A 17,076-nucleotide genomic window follows, 5' to 3' on the forward strand; every position below is an offset into this window, starting at 1 on the left:
AAAGCATAAATTTAGCCACATACATTATAGGATGTCAGAATATATAAGGAAGTATTAATAGTAATAATAATATTTTTAGTAAAAATACAACATTTACTAATATGTAAAGAGAGAAGGTGATGGCCTGAGTATCAAAAAATTTCTTGATGGAGAATGTGTGTAACGTTAAATAATAAATTAGGTAGTATTTTACTTTATAACTTTAATGCATTAATGTGTTTTGTAAGATTCTGTTTTCTCTAATATTATCTTTTTAGAGTTGTTTCATTACTTGACAGAATAATAGGACCTTCCCTCTCTAAAAATATATTCTGAATATAAGCATAGAACTGTAAGTCCATTTTAGGATATGATTTTTTTTTCCACAATAGGGATGAGCAACACTGTCCAGACTTAAACGCGAACATTAAGAGAGTCTCGGTGGTGGAACAATTTATGCACACCCTGTTTTGATAGAATGATTGACAAGAGACATGCAAGAAATCCAAGTTATTTCTTGTGGAGGAAAAAAAAAAGTCCATTATTTTGACAGTTAACATTTTAAGATTAAGGACTTCAGATTAACCAGAAAAGAAAATGAAATCATTTTAGTAGGACTGTAGTTTGATGGATTTAGTCATTAAATTAAGTAGACACTAATTTAATGCTTAGTACTTCAAACTTCAAATGGAGTTCTGACTGCAAAAAGGATGCAAAATAAGTACCAATTGGTTTATATTTTGGCAGAGAAGATACTTAAAATTCAGAAATATCAAAACAGCTTATTTTTCCTCTTATATTTTTATTAAATGTTTCAGTTTATTATTGGTTCTAGTTGTTACAGTGTACAGTGGATTCTGAGGTATTCAGTTATTATAAATGCTGATGTTTCACATGTCCTTTTTTTTTTTTTTTAATGTAATCTATCTGCCCAACGTGGGGTGAACTCATGATCCCAAACCAAGAGTTGCATGCTCTACTGACTGAGCCAGCCAGGCACCCCCACATATTCTTTTTTTATGTAACAAATGTCAAACATTTTTAAAAAGGTAATATTTATTTATTTATTTGAAAGAAGAGAGAAAGAGAGAAAACATGAGTGCAGGGAGGAGCAGAGGGAGAGAGAGAAGCAGGCTTCCCACTGAGCAGGGATCCAGATGTGGGATTCCATCCTAGGACCCAGAGATCATAACCGAACTGAGGGCAGACGCTTAACCGACTGAGCCACCCAGGTGCCCTCTTTAAACATTTTATGAAAGAAAAGTCAGTTTGAAAAAATTGTGTTAAATCATTATAATTTTTTACAAATGAGTATATAGATTTATTGCTTACTCTTATCTCCTTTGGCTTATTGGGGGCCTATATTGCTGATGATCTTATCACTAACTTAATATAAATTAGTTTGTGGATAGCTAGAAAAATTATCAGATGTGAGCTTATTATCAGCAACAAAATATTAGTTGCTTAACATCTCTCTTCTAGAATGGTTTTGAAGTGTTCTGCAAAACTTGTGTAATTACATCTCTTGGCCATTTTATTTGCAGACTGATACCTTATACAACTTACAGAGTTTTTCAATATGCTTCTAAAAGCAGATCTATGAGGGAAATTGTAAACAACTATTCAATTAAAAATGTTTTATTTTATAGTTTCTGAGCTCTAATTTTAAATAATGCAAGTTTTAAAGTTTATGGTAAATGAAATTTCACATTTATTAAAAAACTAAGTATTTAATCTATTTGTTATAAATTACTGTTCAAAAATAAATAGTGGATTGTATTACAAACTATTACTAGGGTATTTATTTATAATAGGGATCTGTTGTAATTATAATGATAAGGTAACTATACATTTATAAAGTATTATAAAGACTATCTTTAAAATAATTTTAATTTTTATATACTGGTTTCTGGCATAGAGTTCAGTCTTCCTAAATCCTGATATTTTTTCCTACTAAAACTTTGAAATAGTATTTATATATCATACATTTTATTTTAAAAAGGAAAACTTGAAATGTTTGGTCATGTAGAAAAAGATAATTGGAAAAGGTTATTAAGGTAATAAAAGTGAAAGCACACTTTAGTCAGGTATTAAGTCAAGGTATTAAAGTTACCATACTAAAATGGGAAATATTAGGTGTAATGTTTGTTAAATCAAAGTATTTCGATTACCCTTCTTTTCTGTCATTTCTTTTTGATTTATGTGAACTTTTTTTTTTTTAATGCTATGACTATCACACCACTAAGTATCTGGCAAGATTATAATTTTAGCACTTACTTCAAATTACATGAAAATAGAATCAAAAAATGCCATACTGCAAGTAGGTCTATTTTCTTGGATCAAAATAGATTGTTGTACATTATAAATGATACTCCCTGATGTTTTTATAATGATTCACAAAACCAAGGGGTTGACATTTTAACTCAAAGATTTCCATAAAATGCTGATAAAACAGGAAAACTCATTGCAAAGGACTTCTAGATAATGATAAAGCAAGGTATTGAATCCTTTTCTACTATTATGCTATTTGAAATGCTTTAAACAATCAACAAATATAATTGAAAATATCTTTTACAGCTAAATTAATGGGGACTAGGTATTACAAATCAAAGCTAGGCCACGATAAAACACCATCACATGGTAATTTTACATCTCTTAGGAAAACATAACCACTTACAGGACGTCCACTCTTCAGGGTGACTCAGTGTCTCGGCCTACAGTAGAAACAATTATAAAATATAAGGACAGTACAGTAGAAACAATTATAAAATATAAGGACTTATCATTTACATCCTTTTTAAATTATGATCTGTTTTTCTTAAAAGAAACTGTAGATGAAATTTGAAATTTGAAATTCTATTCTGATTCATTAACTTTTATCCTAGTTTATCTTTTTCTTAGTCTATACAAAGGAATCCTACATACCTTATAGGCATTTCATATGCATTAGTTGAATTTATTTAGAAACGTTTAAAAACGTAAAATAACATTTTAAATAATATTCACATGTTAATTATATTGGTTTATTTGAAAACTAGGCCTATTGTGTCAGGAAAGGCACTAGTTATTTTTAATCAAGAGATAAAAATCCAGTTTGACTTAGAAGATTCTAAAATGATTTCTCAAAATGATATTTGGTACATGGTGATTACTGCTTTTATGTTCTTCTCTTTAACTTTACATGTTGTTTATCAGCAGAAAGAACACTTATGTTAAAAATCTGTTTACAGAAATTTGTTTTAAAGGAATTAGCTTCATTTTGAATTCTTTCCATGTTTTAGTAGGAAGGGTATTTATATGAATTTTGTTTTTCACACTTATTATAATACAAAATTACACTAATTTAAGTAATAAAGTTTATATTCAGAAAAGACATTTTCTTTGTTTTTTTTTAAATTTTGCATTACACATATTTTGCTTACTGTGGTCAGACCCATATGGGTATAGAAATTAATTATTTTACAAAAATGCATTAAACGTTAACATGTAAGTTCCCCTAGTAGTTTTTTTTTTTCAAAATTATTTATGTATCCTTAAATGTTATACATATCTGTGTTATACATATCTTTGTATTTGATTTACGCTTTATTTATGAGGATTATTGTGTTTCCAACCTGTCTTTACTATGATTATTATATTTCCCCCAAGGTTTCTGACAAAAAAATTAATCTGTCCAGGTGAATTTCTTGGTATAGCAAATTAAAAATTTTATCTACAAATAGAGATAGATGGAAGTACACCTACTTAGTGTTTAATATGGTCTCAGTTTCTGTGAATTTCATGCTCACTTATCCTCTTCATCTCTTTTTGCAAGTGGCCACTTCGTCATATGTTTTAACTGTAAGAGGATGAAAAACTCGAAAAGTGCCCACCATCAGCATAAAGTGAGGCATTTTAAGCTCCACTGTGCAAAATGAAAGTATAATATTCACTGCAGAGAAGACTTAGAATTCTATTATCCTGTCACTTACACCTAAAGGCACTTCGATTTCTAGAATAGGTTAAACAAAGGAAATTTGGAATGGATTCTCTTTAAAATTTTGCAATTTTGAAATCCTGAGGCTTGAGGACTATTGAATATTTTCAGTCATATTCCAGACAATACATGAATGGAGGACCATTTGTGATGTAATTAGCTATGAATATCAAGATATGTGAACATTAAAAAAAAAAAGAAGAAGAAGAAGAAGCTGATTTTGTGATTTCACTTGTATCCCAGCCACCAAAAGTGGGCTAACACAATGCAACTAACTTCCCAGTTCTGGAAGACAATGCAGATCTGCTTCTGGCCCTGAAATCGGGATTTCCTCTTGAAGTCAAAACTAGGTTAATGCTATCCAGAAGGGTCAGGACCAAAATAGGCAGTGATGATGGAAACAGTATCTCTGGGCTCACTCTTGACATCCTCCAACACTCCCGGGTGTGATCTGATCTGTAACGGAACCTCACAGCGTGAAGTGTTTCCCCAAAGCCCTGGTCCCGGTCCTGATGGATTCCGGGTCCAGGTATAGGAAGAGAGACTGTCTTTGTATCGATGATAGAACTGTTTGCAGAGTTTAGTGCTGGAAGAGACTTAAATGGTCCTTTGGTACAATTCCTCTTATTTTAAATGTGAGAAACTCAGCTTTAGAGATATTACAACTTACACTCTTAATATGACAGTATTTTCTCCAGTGAAAGTCCTGCTGATAGTAATAATAACATTTTGCAAAGTCATGGATCACCTCCAGATCAACATACATGTGGTTTGGCCTCTCAAGTATTTTTCATTATCATCACCTTTATTATTCCAAAAGTGACCATTATTCAAAAATACTTCTTCCTCACATATATAGCTTATACCTAATTTTCCCATTCTGTACTCAGTCACTGAATAGTCTTTTTTTTTTTTTTAAAGATTTTATTTATTTATTTATTTAACAGAGACCACAAGTAGGCAGAGAGGCAGGCAGAGAGAGGAAGGGGAACAGGTTCCCTGCCGAGCAGAGAGCCCGATGTGGGACTCGATCCCAGGACCCTGGGATCATGACCTGAGCTGAAGGCAGAGGCTTTAACCCACTGAGCCACCCAGGTGCCCCTCAGTCACTGAATAGTCTTATGAAACATTTAATTTATAAGTTATTTCAATAACTTTTTTGAAGTAAAAGTATCAAACATAACTTGACCCACAAACATTAGATTCTTTTCTGCATTATGAAACATACAGGCAGGAAGGGCAACTCTATGTTCAGTTATTACTGCTAATATTTATTTTACCATTAAACATAACTGATCTTCACATTCAGTGAATCTTCTCATTGACATTCACATGATGGCACAATCTCCTCCTTTTCCGTGTAAATCTGATTATCGGGCTGCTCCTGCTGTCATTTTGCACACAAAACTTCTATTACATTTCAACAACAATCCTATTTACACAAGGACCTCAGGGTTGAACATTGAGAGTACCTAACCATTACTGAATATTGAATCATTCTCTCCACATAAAATTGCAAATGTGGTCTGAGAGCCAATTTCCAGATTACCTTGGTTGAGTAGTACTAATTACTTCTAAACTGGGTGCAGCCACGGTCTGCCAAACCAATGCTGGATTCTTCCAACGTCAGGCGAGCTCTTCCCACCAAGTGATGATTTCCTATTGTAGGATGCTAGTAAGATTACTCATGCTTGTAGTAATGATTTAACTACAAAAATAATGCCAATCACAAGTAATCATAATAGTAATATATAAATTTCATTTGAATGCCTACCAGGTAGCAGTGTATACAGTACCTATTATCTCTTTTCATTCATTTCTGAAAACGATCTTATGTGTCAGTTATTATTATTGACATTTTATAAATAAGAAAACTGAGTTTCACAAGGATTGTCCCATGCCCAAAGTCACACAGCTGATAAGTACAGGAGCCCAAGTCTACTTTATATTAAAGCCCTTGCTCACTTCCCCACCACACTGCCATCTCTGTGTCTTCCTGAAACAACCAGCAAAAATGAGTGTGACGCCTGAGAAGATCAGTTTGGGCACTGGTAGAACTGGGTTCTCTTCCTGCTTCTGTGACCAGCTGAAATGTGATCTTATATGAGTACTTGTGTATCATTTTCTTCATCTGTCAAATTAGGTGATAGAACTAGCTTAAGCCTTCTGTGGTTTTAGGTAAACTTGGAGAAGTTTTCTTTTCCTTTTTTTTTTTTTTTAGAAAGAAAATTGAAAAAAAATTTACATACAGTAATAATACCATTGAACGATATTTCTCTGGTATTTCCCAGGTTCTCATCTGATTCATGGCTTCAATCACAGAACAGAATCCTTGTTGATATACAAAGAAGGCCACATTCTGACCAGATCAGTGAAGCACGGAGAAAGATATGAAATTGACTTATCGTGGGTCAGACTCTTACAAAGTTTGAATTTAGCATCATGCATTTATTATGCTGCATATATAAAAAAATTAAATGAATGATGTGAAGCAAGGTGGGAATACAGTACAAATATAAAGGATATTTATAGTATGTGTGATGAAGCATAAAAATACATTTATCTCCCTCAAAAAGCAAAATGTTGGATATATTCATAAGAAACACCTTAGGCTATATCAAGAACACTATACTTAAATACTTAAATGCATTTACATACTATTCATGTAAATATATTGGCCTAACCAAAGCAGCTCTAGGGATTCATGATAAGCTGTGAAAATTGTCTATAAAAGATAAGTGAATGACCCTTTAAAATAGAATAAAAATTAATTATAGTACACCAGCAATTTTAGACACATATACATACCATTTTGAAATCTGTGCTTTTGAAATGTTAGCCGTTCCTTATGTAGTTCTCATAGTGATGCATCCATATCACATATACAGTTTCCTAAACATATTGTATTTTTCTTAGAACATCAAACATTATGTCCTATGTCAATTTTGTAATATTTTGAAAGAACAAAATATGGTATAGTAAGCTGACATATTTTCCTTCGTTGAAATATTCTTTTGTGTGTAAACTCTTTACAGATTTTTCTCACCATTTTCTCCTTTTCTAAAGTTGACAAAAATGTAAATGATGGCAAAGTGAAAAGAATTATCATTTCTTTCAGCAGTTATTACTGTGTGTTTTCCTATAGCTATTGCATAAATATTGTCATAATTCCACAATTTTTGTATTAAAAATAATAATAAATAATTGCTTCACGTAATCTGTGAGCCCCTAGGACACCCTCTTGGAATAAATGATTTTCACACACATGTTATAGTGTGTGAAAATCACTTAAGGTGATTTTGAGCTAGTAGGAATTTTGCCCAAAAAAGATGTTATATTTGATTTCACTCATTAATGTATTCAGTGTGTATTTACTGAACTCCTACTGCGTGCCAGGTACTATGCAAGTTGCTGAAGCTATATTGCTAAGAAATACAAAGTTTGATGCCTACATGAAGCTTCCCGCATGATATGAGAGACCAATAAGCAATTAAATCAATAAAGAAAAAAATAATCACAAATTATGAAAACTTCCCCAGAAAAAATTAACACATTGAGGAGAGAGAGATTAACGGAGGGAGGCCAATTTGGATAAGGTGAAATGGGGCTATTACTGAGATCCTGATAGACGAAAATGAAACCCATCTTTGATGAAGTGCTCTAAGCAAAGGCATTGTTAAGTGCATAGACATTGATACATATCAAAATATTTTAGCAATATATTCTCCAGTTTGTCCTTCAGTTTCACTAATTAGCATGAGTCTCAGGAAGATCTCTGCTCTCTGCACAAAGATTCACTGAAGAGATAGGCTTTTTTGAAAAGTTGTAGTAATTTGGAAAAATAAATTACTCCTAAGAAACAACTTTAAGAGTGGGAATGGGTGAAATACTTAACACTTAAAATATTATTCTTTAGTAGATATTATGTTTTTAAGAAATTAATATCTTAGAGCAATGATCTGTGCTTGGATCTTCTGTTTATAATAGTCTGTGAGAACGATGAATGTATGTTTATTGAATATAACTTAACTTGATAAATTTTTGTCCTTAGAGTAATAACTGCTTCTTATGTATGAATGCATTTGATTCCCAAAATATACACCATATTTGGGGAAGACAGAAAAACTAAAAATTCCCTGTCAAAAACATCTACAAATATTTTCACATGAACTCATCATTTTGAGAAAAAATATATGGACAATCTCAAAGTTTAATTTGATAAGGATTCATCTTACTATATTATATACAGGTGCTAGTTAAAGAGTGTTTTATTTTGTTTTGAAATATTTACATTATACCACAAACAAATGAATTAAATAATATCTTATAAAACTATTATGGATGTTTTAATGAAAATTAATTTTAATAAATTTTACATACAAATTCATGATAATGATGACATATCTATATAACACCACAACAAATTAATGAACAGTAAAGGAAACATCTATTAAATTGTTTTTTTTGTACAAAATGTAAGGATCTGCCTCTTTTAATGACTACTTTGAAATTTTTTTAGGTCCAAATGTTCTTAACCGACTAATATAAAGTGACAAAAATTGAACACAAAATTGAATGAGTACACTCACTAGCTGTACATTTTTAAAGTCATATGATAATGCTGCCAGATTTTGAATAGAAATTTTAAACTTTTAGTTTGATTTTAAGTAAAACTAGTTATGTTTTATAAAGCTTTCCCCTAGTACAGTACTTGGAGTAGGCATCATTCAGTCTTCTAATTACTTCTGACCATTCTAATTCTCATTTAAGTACAACTCCAAAACACAGACATCAGTTAAATGTCATTTTTCAATCAATTTTGAAATAAACTTAAGAGTTTAATAGATAGCAAACACATCTCTTCTGAGATAGAAGTAACAGAATCCAAATCCATTCTGAAGAAGGTAGATCCTAGGGCAAGCATTTTGCAAAACTTGGAGATTCAAGAATTTGTTAGTAAGCTCATAAAATAAGACATGCAGTAATGTAATATGAAGGCTAAAGCTTTATCTAAAAGGAAAGCTACATTCTGGTCGTATGTGAAGTGTTATAAAATTAAACCTTATACAAAGAATGAATAGACACCAGGTAAGAATCATGAACATCTTTTCCATTTTTACATAAGAAGGAATAATTTTAAGACAGAGGGAATAAATAATTCAGAGACATTTTATACATGTATTACATAGATGAGGTAAATTGAAAATTATGTTCCAATTTCAGTTAGGGTTTGCATTTTGAGGTTTTTAGCCGACTAGAAATATTTCCACTTATAAAACAAATGATGTCATTGAACACACTTAATTTTGTGTGAAAGATAAAATAAAGCAGATATTTATGTGCAGATAGTGATTCAGGAAAACATGAAGATATATTAATCTAGAATCCACTCGGCAGAGTTAGGGGCTTTCTGTAGTGTCCTATTTCCTTATGAATCCCTTCTGGTGCCAATCACATTTCACTGTAATTATTGGTTCACATGCCTTCCTTCTCCTAAGAGCTCCCTGAGTACACAGTGGTCCCTCACCAAATTACCTGTTATCTTTCCTGAATCTCTGGTAGGTACTCAATAACTGTGAAAGGAAAAGATAAATGAATGAGAAGAGAGAATGGGAAAAGAGATAAAATTAAAACCAGCATGAAGCATAAAGTGAGAAACAGAGGAGAAAACCACCTTTTTTTACTCCATCCCACTTAGAAAACCATGGAGAAATGGAGAGTGTTAAATGATAAATTATGAAACTATACATTTTTGGTGTTCCAAAATTTACTAAGGATTTGGCTTATTTTGATAGGAAAGCACAAAGGGAGTTTGCTAAACTATAAGCTCCTTCAGGCAAGTTTATATTTACAGGAAGATATTCAACATATTTTCCTCACATCTTTACAGTATGGCTTTCTATCATGTCTTCATGGTATCTATCATTAGGATCTGATTCCATTTTTCATTGATTGATTCTTATAGCTCTGTGAGGCTGCCTCATTGTTCTGTGGAAATTTAATCTCATATGCTTTCTTATTTCAATAGTTGTCCTTCAAGCAACCAAGATGATCTGTATGTAAGGATGCTGTTTCCACTGAAATGTCATCTTAGACAGTATAGAAGGGTAAAAATAGAAACAATTTTGGATAACCAACACTATAAATGTAGCCATCTGCTTCTCAGAAAGATACGGATGTGTTTTCTTGTTTCTTATCTTTAGCCAATCCAAAAGATTTCATTCCTAAAATCTAAGATTATGATATTTTTCCAAACAAAATTTCTAGTATTTTATGACCAGATTATTAACTTGTGAACACCCTGGATGAACCTTAAACAACCCATCAAATATTGCTAATGTATACTACATAGAATGATCTAGCAGCCATATGGAGACCTGATGGACAATCAAGCTACCATTTTCCAGATTGAGAAAGCAATCAAAATGGGGAAAATGGGAAGAGTACCACACCAGATGGTACTCCAGCTGAACTATACAAGTGTGGGTACACAGCAAATAGTGAATACTTGCACCACTTGTTCAAAACCATATGGACACAGAAAGATAGCTGTAGATATTTGAGGGACACCTATTTCTTAAGAAGAAAAAGAGGATAAATTAGGGTACTAAAAGCTACTACTGTGTTAACTGACAGGAAGTTGCTGATTTAAATTCTGTTAAATTCTGTGTTATCTAAAATAATTTACTTTGGGTTATGATAATCATAACAATGTCCTAGAACTTCAAAAAAGTATCCTTTATGAAATACTAGGATAAAAATAGTTTAGAGAATATGTTGAAATGCACTGAGTTAATTTTAAGTGAATTTTTATTTTTTTCAGATCAAACAATAAAAATGCAAACACTCTAAATCTCAGGTGTTACATATTATTTCTTTATAATAGGTATAAAGCCCATACTTGATAATATTTGAGGTCACAGTTTCTGGTTAAAATTTCAATGGAACAAAGTAACCTAAAACAAAAAAAAATTGAAAGGCCTAATATTTAGAATTTATTTAGTTTGTAATATTAGGTTACACATAATCCTGTCATTGAGAAGAAAATTTAATCTAATAGAAGCCTATAGTGAGTCTTTTTTCTCTTCCTTTACAAAAAATATAGCGGGTGATTTACTTGCTATTTATCACAGGAAGTCTGGGGCAATCTCAGTCAAAGCAAGGGATTATATTCTTGCATGGTTTTGACCTCTGAAATATGTGTCAATACCAAGTTCACTAATTGTGCACCCAGCACATTATCAGAATAAAGATCAGAAAGCTCAGCCAAAAAACAGACCCCCTGATGTACAAAATAAATATACGCGTAAAGAGATATGTTTTGATTTTACTTTATGTTAGTTGCTTTTCCCACTAAGAATTTTATTATGAAGCTACTTGGAATGTTTACTATAAATGATGCATGATAACTGAACCAATGAGACTGTTTAAACCTATGCTGACTTTTGCAGAATATTTTAGCATGCAATGCTATACTTATCTCATCTACATTGGGGTAGAATACAAGCCAAGGAAACAGATAGAAGGCTTCTAAAGGTAATTTTAGAGATAGTATCTTAGAAACATATATAAATGGTAGTTCAGATGCTATGCAAATAGCTGAAGTTCCACATCTAAGTTTGCAGGGAAGAGAGAAGTCAGAAATACGTTCTCCCACAAACATAATTGTCAACATTCTTAAAACCAGCACCCTCAAACTGATTGTAAGTAAACATTTCAAAAGCCACAGTCCTAAAATTTACTAATTTATTTTTAAACTGAGTTTACTTCTGGATGCCTGGGTTGTTCAGTTGGTTAAGCGACTGCCTTCAGCTCAGGTCATGATCCTGGAGCCCCAGGATCAAGTCCCACATTGGGCTCCCTGCTCAGCAGGGAGTCTGCTTCTCCCTCTGACCTTCTCCCCTCTCATGCTCTCTCTCTCTCTCTCTCTCTCTCTCTCATTCTCTCACATATATAAATAAAATCTTTAAAAAAGTAAACCAAGTCTACTTTGATTTTAATGACATTATTATTAATTATTATCATATGGAAATTGGAACATTTTCTCTGTGCTGGCACAGTGCTTAGTTTGAATGGATTGTCTTATTTAATTCTCACAAGCACCTGTGAGATAGACACTTTTCCCCTCCATTTTATGGGTAGAAAACCGGCACAGATAGGTTAAGGAATTTACCCAAGAGAAAACATTAGAAATGTGAGAGCAGGCTTTAAAAAAAGCATTACAACTGAAAAGTCCTGCTATGCTTCTTGCCTTGGAATAATCTACCCAAAACATTCTGGTGCTCATATATTTTTAATATTCACCCATTCATTCATTTTTTAAATGAATTTTTAAATTAAATTTTAATTTTAAAATTTTAAAATTAAATTTTAAATCAATTTTTTAAATTAAAGTATATTTGGCATACAATATTATATAAGTTTCAGGTGTATCATTCAACATTTACGTACATTGCAAAGTGTCACCAGGATAAATCTAACTACACCATCTGTCACAATACAAAGTTGTTACATATTATTAACTATATTCTCTATGCTGTACATTGTACCCCTGTCTTTTTTAAAATTTTATAACTGGAAGTTTGTAACTTTTAATCCCCTTTCCCTATTTTGTCCACCCTTTCATGCCCCTTCCTCCTGGCAACCATCAGTTTTTTCTCTGTATTTATGAATTTGTTACTGTTTTGTGTGTTCATTTGTTTTAATTTATAGTGAAATCCTATGGTATTTATCTTTCTCTATCTGACTTATTTCACTTAGCATCATACCCTCAAGATTCATCCATGTTGTCATTAATTTATTATTTAGAAATGAAGAAAATTTACAACATCTAAAAGGAATTTTATCTTTATTTCATAAGAGGCGTTAAGATTTATTTGCTTTTTGATGATATTTGATACAGCTGATTTTTTTCCCCTAAGGTTTGGCAAAAATTAATATGCCAAGAATTCTTGATATATGTAAATCATTTTGCCAATTCAATAAAAAGTTAAGTTTACTGTTATTTTTACTTATAAACTGATCGATACACTCCTAAGGTATTTTTACCCTTCGTATATAGTCTTTCTTTGTAGGGAAAATATTGATAATGCCTAGGTCTATATGAATAACTCATAAGATCTTGAAATCTTACTTCAAGCATCAGAGCCAGTGGATGTCATGAGAATTAATCAAAATATTGGCAGTCATGAATATGTAAAAAATTAACACTCTATGTTCTATGTTTAAATGGGCAACATCACTTATTCAAATAGTAACTCTTCCCTTTCACCTGAAGAGCTAAATCTCAGCTATGAATGAAAAAGGGATATATAGATCGGCTCTGATAAAATTGATATTTTTTGCTAGTGAGATATTATTACACCGATGAACTGAAAAATCAACTTAGAAACTATACCATCAAGGAGTACACTTTTTTTCTTTCATTTATGGAATCTAAAGTTGAACATTTGAAAAAGAGGAAACCAGTCTTATGTCATACCTAAGTATTTTTTTATGGAGATGTCCTAAGTCTCATACATTCACTCCACTTCTCTCCTTGTGACTGTGTGTATATCTGCAGTTGTCATTCATGAAAGCAATTAAGGCACAGGTGTTAAGACACTATTCCTGCTTCATAATCTTACAGCCAAATCATTTGCTGCAAGTGAAGTTATGTAATGGATGTGTTTATGTGCTGGCTCTCTCCTTATCTCCCCCACTCTCTCTCCCTCCTTCCCTTCTTCCTTCCTCCCTTTCCTATTCTCTCTCTCCACCCTCTCTCTCCCCATCTTTCCCTCTCTGTGTGTCTTGAGCTTTTACTATGCATGGAAAACTATTTTTCAAGATCACATAGGGGTGAAAATTCTTAACATGTTCTGTGTTTATTATAAGTAACAGTCCAATTTCCCTAACCTGTGAAGACCCAAAGACTGCTTCCCTGAGCAGCATTTTTATTTCCACTCCTCTATGATAAGTTCTATAAAATTAACCTGTTGGCAACATAAATAACATGCTCTAAATTATTCTATTTTCTTTATAATTAACAAATAAATATCTTTGTGGTGTTTGACTGCTCTGTCAGGTGGTATATAAATACTAAACACTTGCTATTTATACTACTTTTAAAGAATATGAATACATACAGCCAACATCTGCTGGCTTCATGGAGATATACTTTGAAAAAATCTGAAACATATATTCATATTTGGAAGGATTCTTAAATTTTCATAATTGCATATTTCCCAGTTTCAGTAATTCAAATTCAATGACTATTTCAGATATCTATTTAAAAAAAAAAAAGTCCCTCATTCTGTTGTGATGTGGATTTTAAATAAATGACCAATGACTTCTCATAATGGAACTTATATTTTCAAAACAAAGAGAAAACAACATTTCAGTATTTTTAAGCAACTTACAGATTTTAAAATTATGTATATGTACATATACTTTTTAAAAAAATATGATAACAACAGTTAACACGAGACCTATGCTAACAGATTCATGAGTGTGAAATACAATATTGGCAATTATACGCCCAGTGTTGTAAACCAGGTTGCTAGAACTTATTTATCTTGCACAACTGAAACTTTATACCCACTGAATAATAATTCTTTATTTCTCCCTATCCCGAGTTCCTGGAAACCACCATTCTATTCCCTACTTCTGTGAGTTTCACTATTTTAGATAATTCATGCAAGTGGAATCATGCAGTACCTGTGCCACTGTGGCTAGCTTATTTCGCTTAGCATAATATCAAGGTTCATCCATGTTGTTGCATATTGTAAGATTTCCTTCTTTGGAAAGAGTAAACAATATTCCACTGTATGTATATACCACGTTTTCCTTATCTATTTATCCATCCATGGACATTTAGGTTTCTCCACATGTTAGTTATTGTGTATAGTGCTGCCATGAGCATGAACATATTAGTAGCTTTTGGACATCCTGATTTCAGTTCTTTGGTATAAGTACTCAAAAGTGGGATTGCTGGGTCCTGTAGGGAGTCTATTGGTCCTGTCGGCAGTTCAATTTTTAATTTTTTGAGGAACCTCCATACTGTTTTCCATGGTAGCTGCATGATTTTGCATTCCCACTAACAGTGCACAGGGTTTCAATTTCTCCATATCCTCACCAACACTCATCTTATGTTTATTTTCTGTTTTTGCTTTGCTTTGTTTTTGTTTTCTTGAGAATAGTCATCTTAATAGGTGAGTGGTGGTTTTGATTTATATTTCCCTGATGATTACTGAGGTTGAACATCTTTTCATATACATATTGGCCATCTGTAAGTCTTTCTCAGAGAATTGTTTAAGTCCCCAACTCTTTTTTAAAAATTGAGTTATTAGATTTTTTTTTTTTGCTATGGAATTGTAGTCATTTCCTACATATTTTGGAAATTAATCTCTTATCAGATGTATGGCTTGCAAATATGTCCTCCCATTCCATAGGTTGCTTGTTCATTCTGTTGACTGTTGTTCCCTAGACTACACACACAACACACACACACGTACACACACACACACACACACACAAACAAAAACCGAAAAACATTAGCACTAGTAAACGAATTTACTAAAGTTGCAGGATACAAAATCAACATATGAAAATCAGTTGTGTTTTTATACTCTTGTAATGAACCACCTGTAAAAGATATTAGGAAAGCAGTCCCTTTATGAAAACATTAAAATAAAATTCTTAAGAATAAACTTAACTAAAAAAAAAAACAAAACTTAAGAGATGAAAGACCTGTAGACTGAAACCTACAAACAGTGATGATGAAAGAAATTAAACATGAACAAATAGAAAACTATCCCATGTTCATGAGCTGGAAGACTTGAAATTGTTAAAATGTTCACACTACCCAAAACTATCTCAATGCAATCCCCATCAAAATCCCAATGTTTGTTTGTTTGTTTGTTTTTACAGAAATAGAGAAAACAATTATAAGTCCTTGGGAACCATAAAGGACCCAAATAGCCAAAACAATCTGGAGAATGATTTAAAAAGCCAAAGGCATCACACTTCCTGATTTCAAAATACTTTATAAAGCTACAGTATGGTATTGGCATAAAGATGGACATACAGACCAAAGATACAGAAAAGAGCTCAGAAATAAATCCATACATATACAATGAACAAATCTTTGACAAGGGTATTGAGAACACATAATGGAAAAAGGACAATCTTTAATAATTGTGCTAGAAAAGAATGGTTATCCATATCCACAAGAAGGAAACTGGATCCTTACCTTACACCATACACAAAAAAACAACTCAAAATGGACTAAACACTTAAATGTAATACCTCTAACTGTAAAACTCCTAGAAAAACATAGAGGAAAATCTTCATGACATTGTTCTTGGCAATGATTTCATGGATCTGACACCAAAAGCACAGGCAACAAAAGGGAAAAAAAAGACAAGTGGGACTACATGAAACTGTATGTGTATATTCTTCATATATATATATATGTATCTATATATTCTTAATGTACATTCCTAATATATATGTTCTTTAAACAATATAATTTAAACTAGAGTTATGGAGCATCAGTACTATATTCATGCCTGAAGTTTGGCAAGCAAATAAAATAATATAAAATCAAATTATATTCTCAAATATTTTAGAAGTACATGACTTACATTGCTAGAATTGGGAAAATAGATCTTTTCCCTTACTGTATAATCAAATAAAATAGCTACCTTTTTTATTAAGTTGGAATAATTAACTACAAATATATAGTATGTGATATTAATAATTAGTAGCCTAGTCATAACAACCAGATCACTTTTCCTATTAATATAATTCAAATATTTTCCCACAATCTGAGTTAAGCATATCTAGAACATTTAGACATGTACAAATATAAATTATACAATATCATTACATTGGAAAAGAAATGCACATTTCTTGGGAATTTCAAGTGGAACTGCACCAAATTGGAAATAAGTATGAATGTCTTGTTTTGTTATGAGTTTGTATTTTCATTTATTTCATAATGGAGAAGTCCTGGAAAAAGGTAAAGTTTTATAAGAGTAGGGCTTCTAGTCCAGAAAAATCTTGCTAAGGAGATTATAGTCATGCTATATTGCAAGAATAATTTATGACATAAGCTCCTTCAAAAAATATTTTTTTTTTTT

General features: G+C 31.9%; 1 long non-coding RNA gene across 1 annotated transcript in view; it reads right to left on the reverse strand.

The window, feature by feature from the left end:
* Positions 1-17,076, reverse strand: part of LOC308342003 — a 135,569-nt gene that overhangs the window by 14,247 nt on the left and 104,246 nt on the right. Inside the window, exons 4-5 of the long non-coding RNA XR_013966742.1 lie at positions 5,505-5,614; positions 2,657-2,693 (exon numbers count right to left, since the gene is read on the reverse strand). This is a non-coding gene — a long non-coding RNA (uncharacterized lncRNA). The remainder of the gene's footprint in view (positions 1-2,656; positions 2,694-5,504; positions 5,615-17,076) is intronic.

The sequence above is a fragment of the Martes martes genome (assembly GCF_963455335.1).
Source record: "Martes martes genome assembly, chromosome: 4".
NCBI classification, from domain to species: domain Eukaryota; kingdom Metazoa; phylum Chordata; class Mammalia; order Carnivora; family Mustelidae; genus Martes; species Martes martes.